This window comes from Passer domesticus, chromosome Z, assembly GCF_036417665.1.
Source record: "Passer domesticus isolate bPasDom1 chromosome Z, bPasDom1.hap1, whole genome shotgun sequence".
Taxonomy (NCBI): Eukaryota; Metazoa; Chordata; class Aves; order Passeriformes; family Passeridae; genus Passer; species Passer domesticus.
Genome location: NC_087512.1, coordinates 77,976,634 through 77,999,099, shown reverse-complemented (window position 1 = coordinate 77,999,099; position 22,466 = coordinate 77,976,634). Strand labels below are relative to the sequence as shown.

General features: G+C 43.8%; 2 long non-coding RNA genes across 5 annotated transcripts; one reads left to right on the top strand and one right to left on the bottom strand.

The window, feature by feature from the left end:
• Nucleotides 1-6,455: 6,455 nt before the first annotated feature.
• LOC135290601 (uncharacterized) lies at nt 6,456-20,630 on the bottom strand. Of its 4 annotated transcripts, XR_010353358.1 has the most exons (3): nt 20,352-20,630; nt 15,047-15,231; nt 6,456-9,393 (listed from the first exon to the last, which is right to left on the bottom strand). It is a non-coding gene; the product is annotated as an uncharacterized LOC135290601 (long non-coding RNA). The 4 variants fall into 4 exon arrangements; XR_010353359.1 differs by lacking the exon at nt 15,047-15,231; XR_010353356.1 differs by lacking the exons at nt 15,047-15,231; nt 20,352-20,630 and adding an exon at nt 19,373-19,719.
• On the top strand, nt 8,059-12,601 carry LOC135290602 (uncharacterized). The gene is made up of 2 exons (XR_010353360.1): nt 8,059-10,384; nt 11,762-12,601. It is a non-coding gene; the product is annotated as an uncharacterized LOC135290602 (long non-coding RNA).
• Nucleotides 20,631-22,466: the final 1,836 nt, after the last annotated feature.

Genomic DNA, 22,466 nt, shown 5'->3' with positions numbered 1-22,466 from the left:
GGGTGACTTGTTTACAGCATCTCAATAATTAATAACCATTGCTGGAAAATGTTTCTAGATGTACACGCACCGAGTCCCGAAGCATGACATGCACTTTGATTCATGTGCGACACGCGCTCCCTGATACATAAAATTCTCAGTGGCCTGGAGTTTGTCAGCCTGTTGATTCTGCTGAAACATATGTTGGTCTATTGAGGGAGCTGCGTGATGAGCAATTTCAAAAATGTCCCAATTTGGAAATGTAGCTGCAGACAGTGTTTTAGAGGAAGTGCTGTGTGATTGAAAGCTGAAGCTGCACCATGCAGTTCAAATTAGATTTGGACATTGTGTGCACTGTCAGTTTGGAGAACTCTTCACATGCTTGCCAGAGGTTTATAGGACATATGGGTATGAGCCACAGACAACATCTAGTCCTCCAGTTTCTATTTAGTTTTAATCAGACACAAAGATCCTTCCCTTTAAACACAAGGAGAAGGAACCTTATTTTTCAACCGGGAAAACAGAAAAGAGCAGGGGTGGAAGGAGTGAGAGAACAGCTTATTCCTGCATAATCTTTGCTCTTCACATGATCCTCAGCTTGCTGATCTCAGTTAGTTTTGGGGAGAGCAGAAACCAGAGCTAGCAGCCTGCAGGTTGTTTGGAGAAGAGAAATAAAACAATCGGTTTGGAACCAGCTCCTTTCTCATAACCTCATTTGTTTCATTCACCAGCTGTTTTTCTGAAAGGTGGTGAAGCAATAAAACACACCCTTGATTACCCTTTCCTTCTCAAATCTTTTCAGTCTTTTTTTGTTTTGTTTGAGGTCGCAGGAGTGTGAGAAAACCCAGTTGCATTCAGGGTCTGGTCCAGCACCCATTGCCCTCAGCAGGCTTTGAACAGCATCCACGGGCCTGGGTTTGCAGAAATCTGGATTCCAAAAAAGCACTTAATCACATTAGCCGAAATCCTGCTGATTTCACTGCAAACTTTTTCCATCACGCTTGTTAAAGATGAGGGTGCTGTGAGCAATTTTCCCTTCACTGCGTACGTTTAAGTTCAGCACAGCAAAGAAAGCTCAAGCTGAGCTGGGGCCCAGTTGATTCCAATGGGATTAAGCATTTATTTACAGGCAGGCATGTGTGTAAGCACCTTCCTGGATTACAGCCTCACACTGACTCAGGTTGAAATGAGTGTGCCTGTGCTGAAACAGGGCTTTATTGTCCTTTGAACTGAGGGCTGTATGTCTTGGTGTCTTGCTCCCTCTGCTTTGATGGTTGCACTGAAGGATGTTGTGGGTTCCTACAGTAAATCTGACTCCATGCAAGTCACAAGGAACTTTTTTTTTTTCATGGAGTTAACACTCACTTTCTCCTGCACAGGACACTGGAAGAATTTAAGGTTGGCTGGCATGTTTGTGGCAAATTATAAATATATATATATATTTTTTTTTTTAAATAGCCCCAAACCACAAATAATTGAGATCCAAATCTCTATTTGATATAAAGGAAGCCAGATTCTTTTATGTTTGTTTGGGTTTTTTTTCCTGTGAGCAACTATTATTTGACAAAGGAGTTTTAATCAAAAGTTATATCAACTGTTCTTTCATGACTACACTGGCCTTCTACCAACTATATTTAAATTAAAAAAATTAAATGTAAATCACGGAATATAACAGCATGGACCATTTCCCATCATGCAAACTTTTTCCACAGCCTACTCTTCTGGTGGAACAAAATGATGCAAAAGTTAATCAGAAAAAGACAAAAGAAAGGAAAAAAAATCAAGGATGGCAATAATAATAATAATAATAATAATAATAATAATAATAATAATAATAATAATAATAACAATGAAATATAACACCAGAATAAGAGGCATTTATTTGTAGCCTGACACAATGCAGACTGGGTTCAGGGAGATCCCATCTGCTGATTTCAGGGAGAAAAGGATTAGGTTGTTCTTTCCTATGTATGGAAACCAGATAGCTGAGGCTGCCTGCCTTTGTTGTTCTAGGCAATGTAATCTAATATACCAAAACCAAAATCAAAACTGTACCCTTTTTTTTTGTAGGTCTCTGACTAGCAGGCACCAAAGAGGTTTAGTCCTTCCTCAAACCCTCAGGCTCAATTTAGCAGTACCAAACACAAACAGCTGGGATGAAGCAGAAAACTGCATCCCAGAGGAAAAGCCAAGCAAAATAATTACATGTGTTTGCGAACGCATCCTCCTGAGTGGGGAATACCTACATCCAAAAAAACAACATCCACTGAGGAAATCTGGGGGAAGCCAAGACCCTTTGATTGCCTGAGAGTGGGAAGACCCTTGAGAGGTGCAGCCTTAACTAGACACATCTCCTCCAGCATTCCCAATGCAGCCAAAGGAACAGCTGTCCCATTTCTTCCTCAGGGCTCTCTGACCCCATCTCTCTGTGGTGAGACCTTTGGGACAGGCATGGGCTCAGCTGACAGCAGCACTGCCTTCTGCAGCAATGTGATAGCTCAACCAAGATGAGATGAGCACTGCATGACAGCCTGGACAGAGAGAGCCAGGAGAAAGCAGGCCCACTGCTCAGGGTTTGAGGGAAAATTAAAGGACAAGTGGAAGGCAGGTGGAGACTAGAAGTGCTTGGATTTAGGGCTCTGACTCATGCCTGCAGATGGATTTAGCTGAGGCAGCCTCAGCTGTTTGCCCCAGTCCTCTGCCAAAGGTTATTCTGGGCCATCTGGAGGGACTGGGGACCCACATGTGTCACATATGGGCTGAAGAGACACTGCAGAGGCTGGGGCAGCTTGGGGCAGGTCGATCTCCTGCTCAGCCTCTTGGTCCTCCCCACTACCAGTCGTGAGTCAGGATCCCAAGCAACAGCAGCACAGGAGGGCTGGTGCCCAGAGCTGCATATGTAAACCCTTGCAAATGCTCTGTCAGGGTCACCATATGTGAAAGATGGTGCTCAGAAAACACCATTCCCTTTTTGAGAGGTGGATAGCAAGGTTTCCCTGAGGATTTTTGAAAGCAATGCCTTTGGGAGATCGCAGGTTTTGGTATCCATCTCACAACACCAAAAGTGCTTTCATAAAACAGGGGAGATGCTCAGCATCTTATGAAAATAAGACATTTTAAACTCAAAAAAGAGTATCAATATTTCTCCCAGCAGCAAAGGATGCTGCTGAACCTATAGACTGCTAACTCCACATAATAACTGAGAGGTCTGCAGAAGAGTGACACTAAAACGTGGCTCTGCCTGCACAGAGCTGGCAGCAATTTTCACCCTGTCTGTACCTAAAGAGGCAAACGCAATGGATGCCTCTTCTCTGGCCCCCATGAGTTTTGGGGTGATGCAGGAAATCTGGTGACACAGTGAGGAGAGGTGTGCAGCTGGTCTGGAGCAGTCCCAGGGGTACCCAGATGTCCCGTGGAGAAGGGACACTGCAAAAAGCATCCGCTGCTGTGACTTTGGCCTCCCAAGGTGGCCAAGGCCTCATGTCCAGGCTCCCATGCTCCAGCACACCCCGCAGGCTCCCCTGCAGACTCTGGGTCAGGTTTTGGGTGTGCAGAGCTAGCAGCCTGCCAGCAGATAGCTTTGGGCACATCTGCACCAGCCTGGAGACAGAGTGGTGGGTGACAGCAGGGTGGACATACCTTGCAGCCAGCCAATTCAAACCGTTCATTATCTGAGCCTTTGGCAAGACTTTTTAGGGCCTCCACTGCATTTTCCCTACCTAATCAAGCCGAAGGCAAGGCACAGACCTCCCTGCCAAGGCAGAGTACCCAGTGTCCCGGACAATGGCTCCTTCTGGGCAGCCCAGCCAGCTTTGCAAACAGGGACAGTCCGTTTTGGAGTGATGAATGCCACGTTATTGGCTGAGACTTGTTAGGCATACTGAATTCTCTCAACATGATCTCCTGACAGAGGAGAACAGAATACAAGAAGGCTTGTATTTTCCTGCTAAAGCATTTAGGAAGAGACACAAAGCCCTAAGAAAGTTCGCCTGCTGGTTCCTCGCCTGTGCTACCCACATTGAGCTCAGTGCTGACAGAATTTGCTGAGATGTTGGGAAATAATGTGTCTTTTTGGAACACTAAAACTATCATTGCCTCTGATTAAAACAATCCAGCTCCCAGTTTGGTATAGTCATGATCACACACTGCTCTAAACATATATTCCAGCCTCTCTACTTACCTTCCCAGTTTCATATCTGAAACCCGTGATTTCACAGAGGTCACTCATGCACCTTGAGTGAAGTAACATAAAATTACCTCCAATGTGGGTCTGGAAATAGCCTTCCCCCCTACTCCTTCTCTTTGCATCTTTCGTACAAGTGTGTGTTCACACGTGTGTGTGTTCTTGAGTTGACATCTATTAAAGACTGATCTCATTTGTGTCAAACATGCCACCTACAGGGAGCATTTTGGAGCAGTCAAGTTACAGGAGATAGATAAAAAAGAAGAAGAGGTAATGAATATGGAGTGTAAATGCCTTAGCAAAGTAATGGAGACATGTACTAAGAGCAAGTGAAATTTGACCTTCTGGCTGAAAACCTGATAGCAAACCAATTGGAGAACTTTAGAAAATTGGATCAGCCTCAATGGGCACAGAGTAAACATTGGGAGTGCAATACAGTCTTATTAAACATAATGCACATTTAATGCATAATTTTATTGCAACCAATTTCATGGTACTGCCTTAAATGAGTCCGGGTCTACTTCGACTGTAGCAGTCCACTACCATTAGTGCCTCTTAAAAGAATTGCAAGGCCAGTAAACTATCACCAGTCTGATCTCTCCCTTAGCCCATACTTTCTGCTTCATAAACTCTCCCAGCTCCCACAGCTTGTAGTGAGATCTTGTCTTCGTTCACTACGCAGCTTTTGAAACACTAAACTGTTTTGGCAAGTCTTCACAGATGGGAATGTTACAACATTTCCATTTTATGCTGGTGCAGTAAAGCAGTGAAGCTTTGCAGCTATAGATCAGTCAGTTGAATCCCAGCCTTACAACAGGAGTTCCTGGAGCCTGTACAATCAGACTGGTGCTGAAGATTTCTCAAGCACAGCAGGCAAAATCCTATTTTTCTAAGTGACAGCAGTAGTGTTTGCCCTCTGATAGGAACAAGGAATAGGGAAAACAAATGATGCTGAGCTCTAACAGAGTGGCCCCTCTCACAGACTGATAGGGGATGGCTGGATTAACACATAAGGAACTGCAAAGAAGCAACGAGAACTGTTTTATTTATACCCTCAGAGTACAAAACCCCACACTCTGAGTTTCCAGTCTCCTTGCTGAGCTTTTCACAGCCTGTAGCATTGTTATCTGCACCCTGTAGAAACACCAGCAAGGGAAGAGATGTTTCAACATCAGCCTGGGATTTTCCAGGTGTAAAGGACATCCTGTGCGTAGCTGAGCTTGGATTTTCAACACCCTGGAGCTGCGTTTGAATCCAGAAATGTGATCTGAGCCCATCCCTAGATGCGAGATCAGCCCTTTGTGCTTTTTGTCACAGTGAGCTGCTAATAACATCTGCAGAGCAGTGCTGCTGGAGCTCCCTGCAGGGGTCCTGTTTGCCAGGCACCACACACATGTGTACACAAGAGATATCTCTTGCCCTGACAAGCTTTAGGATTCCAGCTAGTAGCAAAATGCAGCGTGGGGGTGACACACACACAGAGGAGTGGAAAGAGGCCACCACCGTTGTCATCAAGTGGTGCAGTGTCATGAATCAAGCCTCCAGTGATAGTGAAAGAACACACTGGCTGCTTTTGGTTCACATCCTGAGTTTTCAAGCCCTTCCTCCTGTGGTCACAACCAGCAAGGGCTCACTAACTTCATCATCTTTTGCCACACAGCAGCGGACCTGGAAGTTTTCTGAAAAAAATTTTTTTAAAAAGGCTCAAACACTGTGAAATTCCTCATTTGTATTTTGAGTACAATCACTGAGGAAAAACTAGAAATAATGCTGTAGTCCCTGATCTTCTGGGATACACAGGAGAGCACGAGGTCAGCCCCAAACAGTAGCATTCTTCTGTTGATAGACCACAAAAGTGCAACCTCTGCTGTCCTGTTCATTGGGACAGGGTCTTCAAGACAGGCCAGAACTGGACCTGAAGTTTTGCATTCCCACAGTCTAGTCAGCAGTTTTGTGAACTTTATGGACTTTGGTAGACAGAGGAAACATTTTTTAAAACCCTATCTATGTGTGGACCCTGAACTTCTCCTGGCCACCCTAGTGGCACAGCAAACCTATGCAGGCAGGCTTAATAATGGGTGCATATATATATGATTCCAATAAAAGGACAAAAAAACCCATAGGTGATGGCTCCACACATTTATGGAATGATGAATTATGGAGAACTATTCTGCAGATAATTATTTTGTTGCCATTTCCTCTGAATTAAATCATGAAGATATGTTTCTGATGGTGAACATACTTGAAAAATGTTAGTGTTTAAAAAAAGGATTTTAAAAAAGTCTCATTCATCTTTAACTCTAAATAGCATTTAATTAGCAATCCAGCAGCATTTACAATGGTAACACATGAATAATTCTGGAGAGGGGGAAAAAGAAAATAAAATCAACATCAGTCTCACCAGGACTTGTAGAATGGGAAGAAAAATAAGTAAGAACAACAGAAAAACCTTTTGATGCTGTCATGTCAGGTTGTGGGATGGGAGTAGTCTGCAACCTTCTGTCACATGTCCATGCACACATTATTTTCAGAGGAGGGGCAGGCACAAGGTGGAAGGTGTAACTCTGGAGTTCCACGGAAGGATGTGCAAAAGGGAAATCCACCAAGAGCAGGAGCAAAAAGTGGCCTCCAGCAAAGGGAGGATTTCCTGTCCCTGCTTGAAGTCAGCTTAAATTTCAAGATGAAATGACCCAGCTAGCCAATAGCTGTCCAATTCACAGTCTGCACATGGAAATGCATATTCCTTCCCACCTTTACATCCATTTTCCCAGAGAGAGACAGGCAGAGACAAGGGTCTACCTTCAGCAATATTGGGAATAAGGATGCTCAAAAGCTCTCCAAGGCTCCTCACAGGAAGAGAGGGTTCTCTGAAACACAGAGAGTGCTTCAGGCAAGTACCTCTGCCTTGGAGCTGTGGCTACTCACCCACAAGTGAGGCTTGCTCAGGCACCTGCCAAGCCAGAAATGCCTACAACTGTTTAAGGTTGCCAGGGGAAATACAGTGCCCACATCTGAATAAACTTGTCTGTCTGTGTAGAAGACCTGGTGGAAAACTGGGATTTCACACATCTGCTAAGAAATGCTGGCAGGTTTGACATCACCCATCTCCAGCTGAAATGGAATCTGGAAATTCCTTAGGAAAAGCAGTCCTTCTGAATAAAGGGTTCCAGAAGTATCAAACTGACCTCGCTGCAGACAACATTTGCCAGTTGTAGTCATCTGTTTAAATAGACAAGCCAGGTGCAGCTGGAAAAAAGCAGAAAGTATTTCCACTGTTAGAACTTTCCTTTATGTTTGAAATACTTCAAAGCTAAGAACATATTCTCTGAGCCAAATCAGATATGCATTTGTTAGACCATCTCTGACAGAAGAGTTAATTGGAAACTATAAACTTTCTTTTGCTTATGTCCTGAGACTAGCAAAGCCTCAACAAAGCCCACCCTCCGTATGGAAATGCATCTTACACATTTGGCCACCACAAAACTAGCTATTATTTTTCAAAAAATTTAATTACAGCTTTCAAGCTGGTCACAGCAACATCTTCCAAATTGAAAACAATTTTAATGTAAAGTCATCAACAGAGATTGAAAGGGCTTCTTTTATAAAGGTTTAAATTATTACATCAGTATTTTATTGATAGGCAGGTATGCTAATAATCCATTGCTTTTAGCTGTGGGTGGTTATATCAGCCTCTACTGGTGTGTCTCATATGTAATTTACTGCATTTGCTGTTACTCCTGTTACAGCTGCACCTGGAGACAAAAGTCTATATTGACCCAAAAAACAAACAAACAAACTAACTAACTAACTAACTAACTAACTAACTAACTAACTAACTAACTAACTAACTGAATAAAAACCCCAAAAGACTTTAAAAAATAAAAATAAGAAAAATATTTAAAAGGTTTTTGAAGTTTCATATTCTGTAACAAGGAATCACCACAGCTTGCTTCATCCTAAAAATGCAAATCAAGAGAAATAAGAGTGGTGAAACACTAACACAGCAAACAGTTAAATGGCTAAATTCTGTGCAAAACTTGTGAGGCTTGCTGCCATGGGATGTTACAGAGGGAAGTTTCTTTTTAAGGAAGACCTGCTTTCCATCTTTTTTCAGGACAGCAGAGCGTGGTGAGGGTGACTGCACCCCAGGCTCTCAGCCAGGGTCCAGGTCTCTTTCTTTCCACATTGTGGTTTCCCATGTGCAGGCAGTGATAATTCAGCATCATGAAAAAACATAAATTGTCAGATAGGCAATACTGAGATGAAAGGAACATTATCTTTTACGGCTGGCCAAGACTCTGAACTTTTATGGCTTTCTACAAGAAGTAACCAGAGATGACAGAACTATTCTTGCACTTTTCTAATTTCTATTCCAATTTACTATAAGCTTGGTGTGATAAGACCAAAAATGTGTTTTAGCTGTGGGCAGGTTTTAAGACCACATTGTTCTAAACCCCTGAAAAATCAGGATTCTTGATAGAAACTGTGATAAACCCCAAAGTCTGACTGTATTAGTAGGAGAAGCTATCATATAGAAAGTTTAATAAAGATTTCAAATATTCCTTCTGTGTCCTAAAGCCATTATTCACTGCTAAAGGACTGTAAATCTTGAAAAGCCTTGGAAGGCTTTAATTTGAAATATATATATATATATATATATAAATATATATATATAAATTATTTAGTTCTAAACCAATCAAGAAATTTAATACCAAAAAATAAATTCTGTCTTTAGCCTGTCCCTAGCTTTAAAATATGAAACACACTTAAATAAGAAAGGTGGATATTTAAATACATCTGCCATACTCCAACAGTACATCAAAGTCCTCCATGTGAAGCTAACTAGAGGGGCTGTCCATTAGAGAAGATATGGTCCAGCAACTCAATAAATAGATGCAGGAGGAGTAAGGTCTGTTCCTAGTCTCACAGATAACTCATGTACTGTGCTAGCAAATTAATTTTCCTCTTTTAAAGTCAATTTTGTCCTTTCACTCTGCTGTGTACTCCTTTGGGCGAGGCAATGTCTCTGGGCTGAGGTGTGCAGGGAGAGATTTCCCAGTTCCCTGAAGCTGCTGGAGCAGAAATGGGATGTCTCTGCACTCATCTGCATCAGCCACTTTGAGGCTGCTCTGGCTTTGTGCATTTCCTTCTCCTGCTCTTCTTGAGAGCAATGCAGGAAGCTGGTGATGGCTTGGGTTTGAGGTATATTCACATCTGGCTTGGAGAAATTCCTAACAGAAAGAAAAATAATTAAAAAATCCTGGTGATTGTGATTTCCAGGTTCATACTTAGTTTAAGGGATCTGAAGTCTAAGGATTGCCCCTGCTTGGGAAGAAGCCCCACAGCAGAGGACTCACGAGTTTGTGAGTCCTGTGGTCTTTGCCAAGCACAAGAGAAGGGAGGATTTCAACCTGGGGGAAACTGTGCTGATGGATTGCAAGCACGTCACCAGGAACACGTGTAAAAATAGCCCAGGCACAAAGAAAATCAGGCGATGTTGGCAGTCACTGCTGGGGAGAAGAACTGTCCAAGTCCTCAGACTGTTTTCCTCCTCAGCACAGAGGCTGTGGTGACAGCCTCGCCTGGTGCTCCTCACACTGGAACGCACAAGCAGCATGTGGGAAGGGAAAATGACCTCCAGCAAGGATGAGACCCTCTGGCTCCAAGGAGACAGCACTGATTCCCCACCCCAAGAGGATTTGGCCCATCCTACCCAGCACGGAGGGGGAAACCAAAACACACATCCCTTGGATGGCTGGAGCTCAAGCCACCATTTGCCTGTCTGGAGCAGGATAATTTGTCAGACACCAGCTGCTGCACGCTCTGTCCTCTTGGGCACACTTGTTATTGTGTTACAGCCTGCCTGAAGAATGTGGGATGTCGTGGAAAGGAAAACGACTGCAACCTTGCTTGCTCAAATAATCTGAGGGCTTTTTTTATATTTTTTTTCTTCTTTCTCCCCACTGTGAGAGCCTCTGCCATGCACGGTGTGTTCGTAAAGTGCCAGCCAGGGCTAGGAAGGGAAAAGGGGGGTGGGGGAAAGAAAAAGCAGAGGGAGAAGAAGGAGAAGAAGAGGGAAAAGCCAGGCTGGCAATGCTGGGGAAGTGCTTTTGTGACCACACAAAGAGATTTAAGACCGGATGGAAGTGGTCCCCCCCGCTCACTCGCTCCCTTGCCGCGTCTCCTCTGTCTCTGAAAGAGTTACTCAGGAGGATTTCAAGGGTAGGTTTCTAGAGCGACACCATGTCTAATTATGTACGAGACGGAATGAAAAGGTGTAGGCCTGTCTTTCCAGCTCAGAAAAAAATGTGGTGTCCTGCGAATAAGAAATGAACAGACTGACCTTTTCAGAGCTGCTGAAAGAGAAAACCAGATGTATTCCTCAAGAGTCACTATGACTGAAGGGTGATAAAGGCTTGCATTGTGCACTTGAATAAAAGGAAAGCTAACCAGAAAACAGCAGCTGATAATAGTCAGGCCAGGCTGTGCTATTGTCCAAGGCACAAATGTTCAGCATTGGCCTAGACCACACTGCTGGTATATACAGCACAGACTTGGGGGAGAAATTAAAAAGAGAAGGGGGAGGCAGCATTTTTTTTTTATTTTTGCTACCTACCAGAGATTGTGTGAAACTGTTAGCAGTTATAAGGCCACAGAGGAAGAAAATTATCTGGGATCCTTTCCCCACCACACACAAGCACAAACATACACACACTCCATTTCTAGCATTATGTTCCTGTAAGATCTGAATCTAACCATCTGCCAAATGAATAGACAAAACCCAGCTTGTCTTCCAGGGTTCAGATGTAAGGGGGTGGATAAAGAGGAAGCATCATGCTGGTGAAGAGGCTGGAGCTTTCTGCAAAACAGGGGTCTCCAGAGCTCAGGTCAACCAGCTAGAAAGAACAACAGCATTAATTAAGGACCTGAGGCTGGGTGGGAAGCACTGAGTAGGTCTGATCATCCCCATACCACGCAGGTCTCTGGCACCACCATAAAATCCACAGAAAAGGCAAGGGTTGGGGGGTAGAAAAGGAGGTGGAAAGGAGTTATCTGTGAGAGACAAAAAAAAAAAAAAAAGAAAAAGAAAAAGGAAAAAACAGAGAGCAAACCCCAAACTCCATCTCTCCACTTCTCTCAGACTTGGGGGAAAAAACTGGCTTGACCATGGGCAGGAGCCACTTGCTTCAAGCCCTGCTGCCATGACCTCTCTGGATTATTCAGCATCACACACCTGCAAAAGGCTCTCTCAGACACTTTTGAATGTCATGCCACTGTTTGAGAACCAAGGCTGGGTCTGAGTGAGCAGATCTTGCCCATTGGAGATTGTTATTTTTAGAGTGGGCATGATAAGCTTCTGCCAGGCACCATCCACAGCCAACTATGTCCATGCAGAAGTGTAAATCAACCCCCAGTGCTTGCTGGAAGATCTTGTCTTTTCTTATTTAAATATGCTCTCTGAAGCAACACTTTTGGGGGCTGTAATCTGAGAATTTGGTGGGAGAGGGCAGCCCTGCCCCTCGCTGCCCTCCCAGAAACAACAGACGTGCAAAGGGTCTTTTGTGGTTTTCTTTCCCTTTTTTTTTTTTTTTTTCACAGTGTTGGTTTTGTCCTTTACAAAATTAGTTCAAGGAGATTTATTGCTGGCAACAGGCACCGAGGACTGGCCTGGTGCTTTTCTGCAGAAGATGAGACAGGGTGTTCCCAACCTCCGAGTGCCGCAGTTTGGCCATCAGGAGATGAGGTGGAGTTTGCTTTCTGGCTACTGCAGAGTGACCTTGGGATACATCCCTTCACCTCTCCCTGCCTGTCCCTCCTTGTCTCAGGACAGAGCTCTTGTAGGGAAGTCCTCCAGAGCTGGAGCTGGCTGTCACAGTGCGCAGCACAGCTCCTAGCACAGCAAAACGCATTATTTCAACAGGATGGAGCAGCTGTTTGTATAAGGAATTAATTATACCCATTGCTACCAGATACGAGTCCTCCACACATCAGTGAGGCAAAGAAACGTGGTCTTAAAGGAAAAGCATCTGGGAGAGGACACAGGTATGTGCCAGCTGCAAAGCCAGACAGGAGTGGGGCTCTGTTTCCTTCCACTCTGCCTTCCCGATGTGTTTCAGCCAAAACTTGGGAAAATAACCCCAGGGAGCAGGCTATTTTGAGGCTTCTGGGCCGTGACTTTTCTGCTGTGATTACCCTGGAGGCATCTAATTAGTAGCAGTAGGGCTGCCTTTTCTTTCTGATCTCTGCAAGGAACCGTACTGAGAAGCTACCAACTCATCTCACGCTGTACCCACAAGACCTGTACAAGCTCCCCAGACAGTTAGCTTTATTTCTCCCGTGTCAACAAAAGTAGGAGAGATCTGGGGGGTGGAGTAGATGGACAGGAGGAGAGAGAAAGTGATTCACAGGGAAATAATGTATTCCTGCCATACATTCAGAGAATTAAATAGCACATGCACACGCACACACGCACACACTCATGAGGCTGAGGAAGCAGTCTGAATAACTTTCAAAAGGCTTGCTGCATCTTGCTCCATGAGTGGGTAATGCTTGGCTATTTCTAAGAGACAGACATTAAAATCTGCAGCACAGTCATTTAGAATTTCAAAGGATTCTTCATCAGGGGGTGGAATACAAAAGACACCACAGTTATTCACATAATACAAGCAAGGTTGGGGAAACAGCAGCATGCCATTAGGTAAGACCGAGCAGAAAACCTTTCTGGAGAAGCCTAAGATCTATTCATTCAAAGTAAAGAAATGACCGTAAAAATTTCTCATATCATTTGTCTGCGTAGATATATGTAAAATATATGTGTATACATTTTTAGAAATATCTTTGTGCAGCTATGTTTTATAAACCACTTGGAGAAGAGCTTGAGAGAGGATCTGAAATGTGTACTGTGGTGCAGACAAGAAAAGGAGGGGAAAAAATATATATTCAAAATACATCACACATCATCCACGCATCTACACAAACATGCTCACATTTCTTTCACCGTGAGCTTTGGGTGTCAATCAGCAGAGAACAAACAGCAAAATGAAAACCAGGAGCTCCTTCTGTTGAGGTTTTATGATAGCGTCCTCCAACATTTCTCTGCTTTTGTTTTCAATGTGCTAAACTAACTGCATGGCTGGAGCGGGGAGGAATGCAGAGCTCACACATGTAAAGCATTGTGTCCTCTGACATACTATTACACAGAAGGCTCACAGTTCCCCCCTCTCCCTCCCCTTCCTGGTGTTGATGAATTACATGAGATGAATATCACAGATCTAGGTTTTTTAAAACCGTGAGCTTAGGCAGCAACAACGACTGCAAAGCAGACACCGTTGTCTGAACCTCTATTGTTTCTATTTTGGGAGCACATTGAGTGATTAGTTTGGGTAACAGTAACATCACATTACCTTCTACAGGCTGGAAATGTCTTTTAAAACTGAGGCAACGCTGAAGCCATGTGATACAATACTGTAGACAGAGCCAAGTGGAATACATCAAAGAGTGCCTTGATGCAGATGTTTCATGCAGAAGAAAATTAGGTCAGAGACCACTTCAATTTCAGCTTCTGCCAGGCTTGTTTGAGAGCTTCCAGTGAATTCCTAATGAATAGCTTCTAGGGCACTTTTCTCTCATTCAGTCACAAACTGCCACAGCCAGATGAGCTTTCCATGTGGAATTTTTTCTCATTATTTAAAATACTAATACTTTGTGTTCACAGATTCCAGAATCTTCCTTGCAACAATAGCAACAACTCCCCCTCCTTCATCACCCCCCTGCCCACAATAAAATATGAGGGAAAAGAAAAAGGTGAGAAGAATAACCAATTGATACACAATGTCTGCTGCAGGGAGAGGGTAGGGGGGTGGGCAAAAAAAAAAAAAGGCAAAAAAACGCAGCCTTTTGCCAATTTTACATTGTAAATAAATACTTGGTGAGGATCCTTCACAAATGGATGATTTTTTGCATCTTGAATTTTTCTTTTTTTTCTTTTTTTTTATTTTCTTTTTTTTTTTTTTTTTGGTAATGGCAAGGAGTGAGATGCTTTGAAGATGATTTTGCAGCTTGTGCACATCTCAGCTGGCACTGCCTGCTGCAGCCACTGGCCCATTGAAGGGAAAGCCACTGGCTCTCTGAAGGGAGAGCAGAGGCTGCCTTGGAGCTGCTCACAGAGAGCCTACACAAAGCCTTCTGAACTTCTGCTGAGCCCCAGAGCCCACCCACCTCTCTGCTGAGCTCATCCCCCTCTCCTGAGCAGCTCTCTGGGCCTCTTGTGAATGTGTCAACCAAAAAAAAAAAAAAAAAAAAAAAAAAGGCAAATGTGTTAAATGTGTTCACTAAGCAGTTGAGATCCATCTCTTCTTTAAAGCTGACCATGAGCTGAGCAGAGCATTTTGTGGTCCCATGTGTGTGCTGTGCCACCAGGGACAGCAAGGTTGTGGCACTTGAAAATATAAACAATGGCCTAGAATGTTCCTCAGTGGGAAGAACTCTCCAAAACTTGTTATATGGGTTTTTTACATCATGATTCACCTTCACAGTGGAATACAAAAGTAGTTCAGTAAGCTGTGAGCTAGAGTCCAAGACTCCAATCCAGTCCCAAGCCCTGCCAAATGTGACTTTTTGGGTCTCGCATGTCATTCAACCCATGCTATGCCTGACATTATTTTTTGCCTTCCTGTCGTGGTCAGGGGCCAAATCTGAAGCTGGATTGAAACCTGTAAGCACAGGGTTTATCTAGGGGACATATTGATAAAGACATAAATTCGATTGCTGAGGTGAGGAAAACCTTCTCACTCTTTACCACCCAGGCAGGCAGGGAGAAGAGGCTTCACAAAACAGAGAGATCCCCTGTGACACAGGACCAGGACCATCCATGATCAGTTTTACCTTGCAGTCCTGAGTGTCGTGTACTCCACCCAGAGGGTGCACAGGATCATTTTGAGAGCAGTGACTCAGGCTGCCAAAGGAGATGATCCAGAAGCTGACATCAGCCTCAACACGTCCAGCTGTTGTTGTTCACTGGGTCGCAGGCTCCTGACAGAACAGTGTAAACTCCCTTGTGCTCCCAGGGGCTTAGGTGGAACGAAAGCATGATGTGAATCTGCAGCAGAATTCTGTTCTTCGTCTCTATTTTCCTGTGCAGAACTCAGAGTCCTACAGAAGTTCACAAACGTTCTTTTGTCCGAGCAGAACAACTGAGGTCTTTACCCAGCAAAGCCATCATTTCCGAGATGACTTGATGTTTAGGATGCTTCCAAATTCACACCACCATATTAGAGCACTGTGACCTGGGGTTTTTTTCAGATGTAGAGCCCTCAGCTGAATGACTTGTGGCATGAACAGGACATTCATGTGCACATCCACCAGTGTGGACAGGGCATGTCAGTTTTGTGCTCCAGCAGTCACACCCCAACCTAGTCCAGAAATCTCTTTTGATGAACCACTTACAAGGTCATAGCTAATCACACCTCTCCAGAGGAACCTCCTGTCCACAAAATACTCCACCTGGATGCTCCCCTGCTCTGTTTGCTGTCCCTAGAGTATACCTGTGCTTCTCTTCCAAGGTTTCCATCTCTTCTGCTCTTGATCCTAAGAGATTTTTGGGGGGACTCTTCTACAGTTACATATACCCAAGAACTTCTCAGATAGAGCAAATAGGAGCATTACTATCTTCCCCTGGATCATAATTTGAATTCCTAGTCCCTCCTACAGCTGCATGATCTCTGTATATCTGGAATATTTGCCCCATTCTCCACTCTCCCTCCACTCAATTTTTAGGGTCCACTGTAAAGACACAGTGGTTCATCTAAAAGCATTTAAATGCATTTTTCCTCCACCTCAATTCTTAGCCCTTTTAGCTCAACACTTCTCCAAGGTCTAACAGAGCTATTTTCTTTTTCTTAACCTCCAACTATTCCTAAAGCCCCCCATCCATTTGAACACCACCACAAAATCCTTTCAGAAGAGAAATTTTTTGTAAAATATACTGGAATTCAATTCACCATGCACACAGTTGAGACACTTTTACTCATTTGTCAGTGGCTGTTCGTGCTCTTGGGATACTGGGGTGGAAGTATTTACAAAATTAAAAACACACAAAATAACCCACTTACAGGAATTTAGTTTCTCACCATAAACAATAAAAGCTACCATATCCACCACCTGTTCCACACAGGGGACCAGAGAAGGTGATCTTTCTGGCAAAAGCAATGAAGCTTTTTTTTGTTTTGGGTCTTTTTTTTTTTTCCCCTGATCACTAGGCATAAAGATGAAAGCCTCCTTTCACAGCAGAGCAGATGCAGCTTGGCAGCAACCATGAGCACTTCTCTTCACCGTGCAGCTCAAGATATGGCTCTCCTTACCCATGCAGACACTGGCATCTCTAGGGATGCTGCTGCAAAGCAGGACTCTGCTGTGTTCTCTATTTGATCCGTATCTGGCCATCAAATTTATATTTTGCACAGTTAACTGGACAGCCTTGTGCAGGAACAAAAAGTCCTGCTGTCCCATCAGCAGCTGCTTTTCTGTTCCTGGAGGAACTCAGTCTCTTCTCTGTACAAAGCCTCTGTTGTTTTGAGTTTTCCTGGCCACTGACCAGGATCCTGGGAACATCTTTTCCCTTTAATACAAAATAAATGGTCAGACAATCTCTCACTACAGGTCTGGAAGGGTTAGGAGTAAGAGGAAGGGAGAAAAGCTTTTTCCCCTTCAGTGTTTTCTGCGCTGCAAGAGAACTAGAGCAGAAGTTACTGACAAAGCTGTGCTCCTACAGGCATCACTGAATGCCTTGGGGCTTGGCCCTCCATCACTCTGGGTGAAGCCCAGATATTTTTGAAGCATCCAGTGTTCAACAGGTTTTATTTTGATCCATTTAATTCCCAAACAATCCCCTCTCTTGTCTGGAAGTTTACCTATTCCTGATTCTCAACACTAAAGCTCAGTTGATAAAGAACAATGCCTAATACACCAGTTATTCCAAGAAAGAAAGGGAGAATCTCAAAGACAGGAGACACAACACCTGTCCTACCACCAGCATAAATGGCAAAAGTTGTGGTGAATGAACTAATTCATCTGCACAACCCATCAAATTAGGAGTGTTTTTAAATAGCCTCTTGACTGAGAATTGATGTCTCATTATTCCAAAGTATATCACAGTGAGAGCTCTAGCAATACCAAATAGAATAACTCTCCAAGTTGCAGAGGCTGCAGCAGAGATTTCACAATGAAGCACTTTACATTTCAGACTTTTTAACAACTTCTGCTGTGAGAGTCTGAGGGGCTGGTGAATACAGCAGCTCACCAGGTTTACAAAGGCTGTGCAGGACTGGAATGTCCTGCCTCAAGTGGATGCCACAAGGGCCCTGCAGCCGAATTCTTTCAGCCTCAGTGATGAAATGTGGCCAGTGGTGAGAGAGGAAAATGATGCCTCACCAACCTGGCTCCATATCTGATTGTGGCTGTCCCGTGGTGTGAAACTGGGCTCTTCTGCCCCATTTTCAGCAATGGGATGAAATGGAACAGAGGTAATGCCAGTTCCCCTCCAAATGCAAATGCGTGCAAAATTCAGAAGATCTACTCAGAAGGTCCTAGGTAAAAACTGCTCAAAAAAGCAAGGCAGCCATCACCAGAGGTACACCTAGAGCTTGGCAATAACTACCATTCTTTTTCCTATCTTTCTTTTTAAGAATCATGCTTAGGTGCTTTGCTTTTTCTGAAAACCTACTTCCTCCGCTTTTCTGCACATACACACACACACACATTAACCTTGGTTGCCTGCAGAATTTCATTCAGGATCAGATGTTTTAAGTTAGGGATAAGGTGGAATTTCTGCTTCAGAAAACTCAGATTTAATTGCATACCAAAGCAGAACATTGTCCCAAAATGCTTCATTATAAAAAAAAAGTTGAATGAAAATATTTGGACTTCTCAGTTCTCAATTATTTTTCTTTTTTTTTTTCTTTTTTGTCTTTGGAATGGCAGTGGGCTGGAGACATGAATCTGCTAACAATTTGAAACTGCAATTTGACAAATAAATGAACTTGAAAATGTTCCTGTAAATGTCTGAGTGGAGCTGATTTCAAGGCCTGGTCATGAAATATTCTGAGATTTAAGGCACCACACGGACTGGCAGGACTAGCTGTAACACCGAGGATAGAAGAAATAGTAACATCATGACCTCAAGACGCAGAGCAGACACAAATAAAAACCTCTTTGCCACCCAAGGAAGTTGCTGAAATGTCCCAGTGGTTGTGGAGGTTCTTGCTGACCACCATATGTATTGTTTTGGAACAACAGGCTTCACCCTTCCTCCTCCTGCCACCTTCTCCCACTGCCTGGCAGGTGCTGGCAGCTCTTTCCAACAGCTTTCATGGCTTTTTTTCCAAATCATGGACTGGCCTGAGGTTTAACATCCAGAAAGTTTCCCACATCACCCTCATTTTGGAAAAAACCCTTGGGCATCAATCATGTTGTCCCAGGAGCCTCAGTGGCTCAGTGGAAGAGCTTACTCAGAGCAGGGCTGAGGTGAGCATTGATCAAACCTAGGGACTAATTGTTTTTATGTTCCTGGTGGAGCATGCTAAAGGAACTCCCAGTGCTGTGTGATACCAGCCCTAAGGAGCACTAATAAAACACCAGTTAAGGTCTGAACAAGGCTTTTGCCTGGCTTTGGCTCTAATCCATTTTTCACCTTACTGTATGGGGTTTGAATCTGGGCAGAGGCCACTTTTCTATGCCTTTTTGTCCACTGTCCAGTAGGTTCTTTTTTCATTATTTTCTCCAAGTTGCAGCCCTTGGGGTGCTTGGATACTCTCAGGTCCAGACATAGTTCATGCAGACATGGCTGAAGGGCCATCCAGCATTTTGGCAGTCGTAAGCAAACTCCCAAGAACCTCAGTAAACTCTGAGTAAAAGACGTATTCATTATTGGGTGGAAATCAGTGGTCAAGAAAAATAGTATTTTGTGCCGTAGGGGATGGGGCAACTCTGGGTGTATGGACAGGGAATGATAGACTGGACAACATGATACGGAAAGGGAGATGGGGGATCTTGTTGACAGAAGTTTGGACACGAGCCAGCAGTGTCCTGGAGCCAGGAGGGACATCCCTGTCCTGGAGCCAGGAGGGACATCCCTGTCCTGGGGCACAGGCCCGGCATGGCCAGCCGGGCCAGGGAGGGATTGTCCTGCTCTGCTCTGGGCCGGGGCGGCCTCACCTGCAATATTGGGTGCAGCTCTGGAATCACAACATAAAAAAGGCATTAAAGTGTCAGCGAGTGAGCAGAGGAGGCCGTGGGGATGGCGCAGGGCCGTGAGGGGAAGCCGCGTGAGGAGCAGCTGAGGGCACTTGGTTTATTGAGATGGAGGAGAGTGAGGGGAGGCCTCACTGCAGCTCTGCAGCTGCCCCGTGAGGGGAAGAGGAGGGGCAGGCGCTGATCTCTGCTCTGTGCTGACCAGGGAATGGCCTGAAGTTGTGTCAGTGGGGTTAGACAGATATTAGGAAAAAAATTTTCACCCAGATGTTGGTTGGGCACCGTAACAAGCTCCCCAAGGACGTGGTCACAGCATCAAGCCTGTCTTGAGCACAAGAAGCTTTTGAACAATACTCTCAGGAGCATGGTGTGATTTTTGGAGTAGTCCTGTGCAGGGCCAGGAGCTAGACTTGGTAGTCCTTGTGGGTCCGTTCCAACTCAGACTCTTCTATAATTCTATGATTCTAAGTCATCTCATTCATAGGGAATTCTGTCCTGTTCACTGGCTTTTTTTTTTTTTTTTTTTCCTATCAAGTTCCTTGCCACTGAGTTCCTTTACAACTGAGAATAAGAGTAAAATGGAAGCAGGAAGGAATTTTGGCATCTCCCAAAGATGAAAGGTAGAAAGGTGCTCACCATCACAAACTATCTGATGTCATAACTTTTGAGGCAAATTTTTGGAGTGCCAGAGAGGAACCAGACCTTTTTTCCTTACCAAGCAGCAACTGCTGAACTGATTTCTTGGTCACTGACTACAGAGGAAACCCAGATCTCAGGCTAAAATAAGGAAGAGCAAACCCACATTTTCAGAGGCTAATGAGCTTCCTACAGGACTGTAACACTTCTTCCACAGCAAGCATCTTCATACCCTTCCCTAATTATTGATTGCCCCCTTTTATCTCTACAGACCCCTCATAGAGTGAAGTTTAAAAAGTCTACTCACAGTACATGTGTAAGCCACAAAGGATGCCAGGAATTTCATCACACTGTCACTGCCAAGTACCCAAGGTCTGGCTGCAGTGCAGTCACACTTTTAAAAACTCCCAAGTCAGCTGTTCCAAAGGTAGGACACATTCCCTCCAAGCCTTAACTCGTTGCTAGGTACTGCAAGTTGGCTTCCTGCCTTCCTCTTAAGCAATCTACTATCAAAACATGTCATAATGGAGGAATATCAATTGTTGTCTGGTAAAAGGATTTTTTTTTCCTTAACGTTTCCTGTAGGTCATCTCCTCTGCATCAGTTCCTCACTGTGCTGCTATGAAACACAGTTGGATGACACTTCATAAGGGGAGGGATCCAAAACGGAAAAGTGGGGCTTAATCACTTTTGAAGAAAGCTGTAAAACTAAAAGAAGCACCCCAGAAATCCCTGCCTGACTTGTTTTTGGAGTAGGCATAACCTGCTGCACATGTGCCCAGTGTTGTTCCTTCAGATATATGTGAAAACAGCAGCAGCTGAAATGTATCACAATTATCATTACTAATTTATGATCGCACTCCTGACAGCACAGAGACACCACAGCAATGCCTTATACATGTGGTACAAGGCTAGTCAGTGCATCAGTGCTTCCCCCATGTCACTGGGTCACTGAGAAACAGGACATCATTGCTCTGGAAATTCAGGAACACTTTCGTTGGAACTGAGAGAACAGTTGAGTGAGGGAAGAGATGCAAATTTAGCAATGACCTTTTTTTTCCTAGGCACATGGTATTTGATATACACTAATCCTTGTTTCCAAGTACTAGCAGGTACTTTGGAGGTAGTTTTATCAGTGTCCTTCTTATTTCAAGGAAAACTACGTTGTGGTTTTTTTTGTTTTGTTTTTTGTTTGTTTTTTTTTTTTTTTTGTGTGTTTTTTTTTTTTTTTTTGTGGGTTTTTTTTTTTTTTGGCATTTACTTAAAGAAGATGCCAGATAGGACCAAGTAATAGTTAAGAACTAAGTGGATGCTTCCAATTGGCTTCAGAAGTCTATAAATAATCAGATCCTTCTGACTGTTGAAAATAGTTCAGTCATTATTGATAATCCAAGTCTTACAAAAACGAACAATAGGACCTGTGGGTAGTAATAGCAAGGACTGACCCGACAAAAACTAAGCCGCAGAAATTGATAAAAAGTAACATTACATTCTAGATGATGCTTTATGTCATCTGATTCAACTCCAGGCTCCATTTGTGAGACAGATTTTATGCTGTAGGAGGTAAATTGGTTGAGGGGGCTGGGAAGGAAAGGGAGAAATCAACAGGTTGAGCTCTAGCAGTTTCTGTGAGAACTTCTGCAGAGGTACAGGGAAGTGCAGCAGGACTGGGAAGAGACTGATGGTGTGGTAAAGTGATGCAAATCTCTGCCAAAGACACTAAATGCAGCTACAAACATAGACAGTTTAAGCTCCAGCTCTGTCTCCCATATGTACTGGAGACCACACACAGCTGAGATTTTCCCAATGCCCACAGAGAAAGAAGGTGGTTAAGACATTGCAAGTAAAGAGTTTGGTACAAACACCAAATTCTAGTCTCATGAGTACCCTTTTGGACTTCTACAAACTTCTCAAAGGGTTTTAAAATATATATTTACCTGCTGTTTTTTATTTTAATATATCTAATTTTATTTGTCCCTTGAAGTATGAACCTTCTTTAACTGAGGGTTTCAGACCAATTCATGCAGGAAATCTGGCTTTCAGCTAAGTTTGGAAGGGACCAGTCAGTCCCTACCAGACTCTGCCTTGATAAAATAAAAATGACAAAGAATTTGGTGAGCCTCCCTGACTACCTGTGTGGATTGACCTTGATAATTTGGGGACAAAATGCCTTCTCACTTTGTGTATTGGCACAGGGTGGTAGCCTCAGTCTCAAAGCACCTCATGAATCCAGGTCAACAAAGGAGCCCTGGCACTGAAACAAGTCCAGCACAATTCACTAGCTTCAAGGTGTAGTCATGATCAGTGACTGAACAAAGCACAAAATATTTTCCCTATTCTTTGATGACATTGCACCTGTAGAAGAAAAAGGTGCCAAAGGCAGCCTGGAGCATCCTTGGCCCATATGGTTGAAGAAGGTTTT